Source organism: Schistocerca cancellata, chromosome 1 (assembly GCF_023864275.1).
Source record: "Schistocerca cancellata isolate TAMUIC-IGC-003103 chromosome 1, iqSchCanc2.1, whole genome shotgun sequence".
NCBI lineage: Eukaryota > Metazoa > Arthropoda > Insecta > Orthoptera > Acrididae > Schistocerca > Schistocerca cancellata.
In genome coordinates, this window is record NC_064626.1 from 1,058,774,851 (window position 1) to 1,058,780,925 (window position 6,075).

Below are 6,075 nucleotides of genomic sequence, written 5' to 3' on the forward strand. Positions count from 1 at the left end.
TAGACCTAAAACTGACAATAGATTAATGTATAAAATTAGACATAAACAGTGTCGGCGCACCGTCGCAATTGCCATCAGCTACCACGGCACTCTAAACCTGTATACAAGTAACCAGATAGAACATAAATAGAGATATCAAACGCCATAAATAGAATAGAATAGAACTTCCTAGGCTAAGGTTAGGGGACTGAGGATCAGAAGCTTGAAGATAAATCCCAAGGCGCACATCCTCAGTCCCCTACGGTGGTGGGACTATCATCTCATCCTTTCCTATCGTCTTTTCTCCTCTTCAGTCTAAACTATTCCTTGTATTTCCTTCTTCTAATTCAAAATTATTTTTTGTAAAAATTTTGTTAAATCGGTTTTGGGAAAGCTGCCAAAGTAAAGAAAGAAATAAGGAAAAAAAAAAAAGCACAGACCCGCCTCCACGTGGCGGGACACGGGCAACGGTGCGACCGGATGCGGGAACTGGTGTGAGTTTCATCAACTACATCAGTGTCCGCACACCGGTCGTAGCGGCCAAGTGGTCAAAATAGACCCACCTTAAGCACTTAGGTGGTGGGTCGTAAAATCAGGGCGGCAAGTGAAAAAAAAATCGTAACGAAGGTTATATTCCCCAAGAAAACGTGGTGTCAGTCCTACGGAGCACATGTAGGATGCCACCGAGTGAAATATTCGCGCCTTGGACCGAAATCTTAACTACTGTCTGCAGTTTATGTGCAGCGTTTCAGAGGTCAGGGTAAAGGACGGCTCCCAGACCCCTTCGGTGAATCATCAACTCCATTCTGTATCTCATCACTGCTAGAGCGATTGTACTGATATTCAGATCAAATCATCACCGCCGATGAATGATGAACTGTGTGCAATTTCGGAACTGGTTCTGACAAAAAAAAAAAATACTTTGGATGAAGATACAGGTACTAAACTGAGGGCGAAAATCGCTTCACCAAGAAGGAGTTGAGCGAAATAAAAGTAAGTTTGTAGGCGTGTTTCTCCATATGAAAATTGATTTCTATTCCAATTTCGCGCCAGTCGCATGAAACTGGCGTTAGTAGCGACGCTATGAGGATACAAATAAGATTTGCTTTAAGTAAACGTTGTAACGGTCGTGAGCGTTAGTTACCTTTGAGATTGAAGGCCGTGTGTTCATGTTAAGAATGCCTTTAAAGTGACAAAGATACCATTAACAACACGTCACTGAGTTTGAACAAGGTCGGCAGCGAAAAGCTGTATGTTCATTCTGCAATATTGCAGGAAGATTGGCAGTATTGTAGCCATGTACATGATGACTGGCAGCTGTGGACACAAGAATGTACGGTCTCAAGAAGACCGGACTCCTGACGGCCTCGTGGCCTATTGGAGAGGAAAGACCATCATGTTCGACGTGTGGATCTGGCGCGTCTAACTGCATGTGCAGTAGCAATGTGAGCAGCAGTGGGCACCACAGCGACACAGTGAGCTGTTACAAATAGGTCACTTTAAGGACAGCCTAGAGCCAGACTCCTATAGCGTGCATTCCACTGACCAAAAACCACTGGTATTTACGACTTCAATGGTGTGGAGCGAGAGCTCATTCGCGGGCAGGGTGGAGGTCTGTTATGTTTTCTAATGGAAGCTGGTTCTGCGCGTCGCCAGTGATGGCCCTGTGTTGGTTACAAAGAGGCCAGTTGATGGTCTGCAGCCAACCTGTGTGCGTGCTATACAGACTGGACCTGGAGTTATTGACTGCAGTGCGATTACGTATGCCCGAAAGAGCACTCCCATAGTTATTCCAAGCTCCCTGACTGCTGATTGATTGAGCAAGTCTAACAGGCATGGAACTCTATCCCACAAGCTGACACTGCGAGAGGGCTGTACAAGCAATGATCACACGCACGGCACAGCGGACACACCAGGAACCACGGTGTTGGCCCTCGAATGGCGCTAGCTGCGCAGCATTTGTGCACCGCCGCCGTCAGTGTCAGCCAGTTTGCCGTGGCATACGGACCTCCATCGCAGTCTTTAACACTGGTAGCATGCCGCGACAGCGTGGACGTGAACCGTATGTGCAGCTGACGGACTTTGAGCGAGGGCGTATAGTGGGCATGCGGGAGACCGGGTGGACGTACCGCCGAATTGCTCAACTCGTGGGGCGTGCGGTCTCCACAGTACATCGATGTTGTCGCCAGTGGTCGGCGGAAGGTGCACGTGCCCGTCGACCTGGGACCGGACCGCAGCGACGCACGGATGCACGCCAAGACCGTAGGATCCTACGCAGTGCCGTAGGGGACCGCACCGCCACTTCCCAGCAAATTAGGGACACTGTTGCTCCTGGGGTATCGGCGAGGACCATTCGCAACCGTCTCCATGAAGCTGGGCTACGGTCCCGCACACCGTTAGGCCGTCTTCCGCTCACGCCCCAACATCGTGCAGCCCGCCTCCAGTGGTGTCGCGACAGGCGTGAATGGAGGGACGAATGGAGACGTGTCGTCTTCAGCGATGAGAGTCGCTTCTGCCTTGGTGCCAATGATGGTCGTATGCGTGTTTGGCGTCGTGCAGGTGAGCGCCACAATCAGGACTGCATACGACCGAGGCACACAGGGCCAACACCCGGCATCATGGTGGGGGGAGCGATCTCCTACACTGGCCGTACACCACTGGTGATCGCCGAGGGGACACTGAATAGTGCACGGTACATCCAAACCGTCATCGAACCCATCGTTCTACCATTCCTAGACCGGCAAGGGAACTTGCTGTTCCAACAGGACAATGCACGTCCGCATGTATCCCGTGCCACCCAACGTGCTCTAGAAGGTGTACGTCAACTACCCTGGCCAGCAAGATCTCCGGATCTGTCCCCCATTGAGCATGTTTGGGACTGGATGAAGCGTCGTCTCACGCGGTCTGCACGTCCAGCACGAACGCTGGTCCAGCTGAGGCGCCAGGTGGAAATGGCATGGCAAGCCGTTCCACAGGACTACATCCAGCATCTCTACGATCGTCTCCATGGGAGAATAGCAGCCTGCATTGCTGCGAAAGGTGGATATACACTGTACTAGTGCCGACATTGTGCATGCTCTGTTGCCTGTGTCTATGTGCCTGTGGTTCTGTCAGTGTGATCACGTGATGTATCTGACCCCAGGAATGTGTCAATAGAGTTTCCCCTTCCTGGGACAATGAATTCACGGTGTTCTTATTTCAATTTCCAGGAGTGTATTCCCAAAATTTCGTTACTCTACATTAATTATCTTTTGGTGTCGGAATATTTTTTCCGTCAGTGTATCACTGTGTCTTTTGGCAAGTGATTTGAAGGATAGCACTGAGGTACACATCTGCAATAGCAACTGTTTGTTTATTAACAAGAACTGAACTAAATACAGCTTCTGAGAACAAATTTCCATGAACGGCGGAGTATTGTGGAGCAGGGACGATAGTAACGACACGACTCAACGATGCTGAGAGCTAGAGGGCAGTCACTGGTGAGGAGTAAGGTGTCGTAACAACACGGTCCCACGAGGCAGCGTATTTGTGGGCAGTCACATGCAGATCGTGTGAAGCAGTGCTCCCGGGAGTAGCTGACAATGAGGGCAAGACGACACCGTGGTGGGCAGCATTGGCTGGCGAAAGGTCCGTGACAGAAAATTGTGACAGCTGATGATCGGTCGGAGTTTCTTCCATATCAAGAGACTTGAAGAAATAGTGGAAAATCTTGTTTCAAAACATTTCGGGAATTTTATTGTACACTTGTAACTAGAAATATGAACATTATTCAGCCACATAGTTACATAAGGCGGAACAAAATTTCCGCAGAGTCTAGACGAGGAGATTCAACAGACAGAGAAACGTTATGTTACTAGGCAACTTTTAAAATCGTTTATTCAAAGCGTTAACAAGGATAAATTTGATACGCACTAACATAACATACTTATGATATGTTTTAGATCGAAAGTGTATTATCTGCATACAAAATATATACGTAATACATTTGCAAGTTACCTGCAAACTGTCAGATGGATTTCAGACAATAATGTGTTGATCTTTTCAAAGAATAATACATGTTCCTAAATGTATTCGTTTCCAGGATAATATAAAGCACTTTGATGACAAACTTGGAATCCAGTGTATGTGATCATGATGATAATGATTAGTTTGATTAAGCAGACACGTGACTAATAACAAATTACATCTCTACGAGCAGAAGAAATTAAAATTATTTAGTAGTGTCTTAGCCGAACATTTACGTAATAAAGTGACATTCACTATCAGTAACAAGCAATATAATGTATGTCAGAAAAGTACATACTATATTCACGTATACTGTAAACCTCTCTGCACAGAACGGAATATTTTCTATAGGAACTGTGTGAGCCGCACAATTTAGAGTGCAGTTAAGTAACTTTTTATTGTGAATGGCGAAATAGTATGCACTGGGGAAAATACAATTGTTCAGAAAGATTTGGCCAAATATTTCTGGTTTGAAAAACAGTTGCAAGAGTTCGTGATCTTTCGTAGCATACTTTACGAAAATGCACTATTTGCGTCTCTTTGGTCTCATGTTTAACTAATAGCTAAATAATGACGTCTGTCTTAGTCCTTCCTCACGTACAACTTAATATGTACAGAGAGGCTATATTTTCAATAGCAGCTTCATGCTAAGGAAAAATCAGATTTTTTTTTATAATGAGCTGGCATGCTAAAACTATTTACAATTAAATGTCTTGCTAAAACCACTCTGCAAAAGTAAGTATTTTTATAGATGGAATGGCAAAAATGAAAGAAGAACAACGTCAGAGACATCACAAGGGGGAACAGCGATTGTTTGCCGAGTAATACCTGGAAATACGTAACGTGTACAAAGAACTGTGTACCGGTACGCAAAGCTCAAATGAAAAGCTGGGGGAAGTTTCAGGTTTTAAGCCTTCGTGTAGTAAATAAAAACAATAGAGTTTAGTTACGATTATCAGGAAGTAATCTTCTACATTTGAGGCTCTAGTATCCCATTAAAACACTTCATTAGTTAGAGTGCTAATTTTGTTACGCAGATAACCAATGTCGGCCACATGCATAGTCGTCTTCAGATCCGTAATCCCAGAACGTGGAACATATCAGTCGTTGTGTAGAGTACTGAGCACTATGACGTGACGCAAAAAATTGCACAGAACCCCATGTGTATGATGATCTCACGTTTTCTGAGACAAGAACCATAATCAATATAACACCCCATCCTGTATGACATTGGGACGCATTGAAGCTATCCCGCTGATGAAAACTGGCGACCTAACTGCCCAAATAGGGATTATGCGCCGTTCTTCTGCACTACGTGATAGTGCTCAGTACTCTAAACAACGTTTAATATGTTGCAAGTTCTGGGATTATTCGTCTGAAGAAGGCCACTGAACTGGTTATCTATCTGCGAAACCTGCGATCTAAGCAATAAAGTGTTCTAAAAGGATACTATATTCTCAAATAGATTTTAGATAGGACGATAACAGAAGTAAAGGCATGGAGACCCACAGAATCAGAGCTGTAAAAGCAGTGTAGAAGACCCTGATTCTGCTACAGCCATTACTTCCGAAATAAGCTGTGTGTGCTTGCCTGTCCAGCTACGTGACGTCTCTATTTTGGTGCATAAGTATCCTATTCTTTTTCTTAGGCCGTTATCATGCATAGTCGCAGGGTCGTCCTGGTTATGAACAGTGTTGGCATGGTTAAATGAAGGGTGGCCCGATGCCCACCCTCAGTGGGAGGGAAAATGTGTACCGCAACTGTCTGCATGCCACGTTGTTCATGTGTAATTGAGTGAAAGTTTTCTAAATGTTTGCGAATGATATACCTGAAGTGAGACATGGGGACCGACCAGGTAATGACCTAGTGCGATATGGTAAACCGTCCAAAATCAACATCCAGGCTGGCCATCACACCAAACCTAGTCGTTAATCCCCGGGCGGATTCGATCCGGGGTCGCCGCTTCTACCCGGCCCGGAAGCCGCCCGTCAAAACACGTCTTTCCGGCCGGGTATTTTGGCGTATTAACATAACCAGCATATCTTAATGTTACGCTGTTTCTTATAGATACAGCGTACCATGCATTAGTAG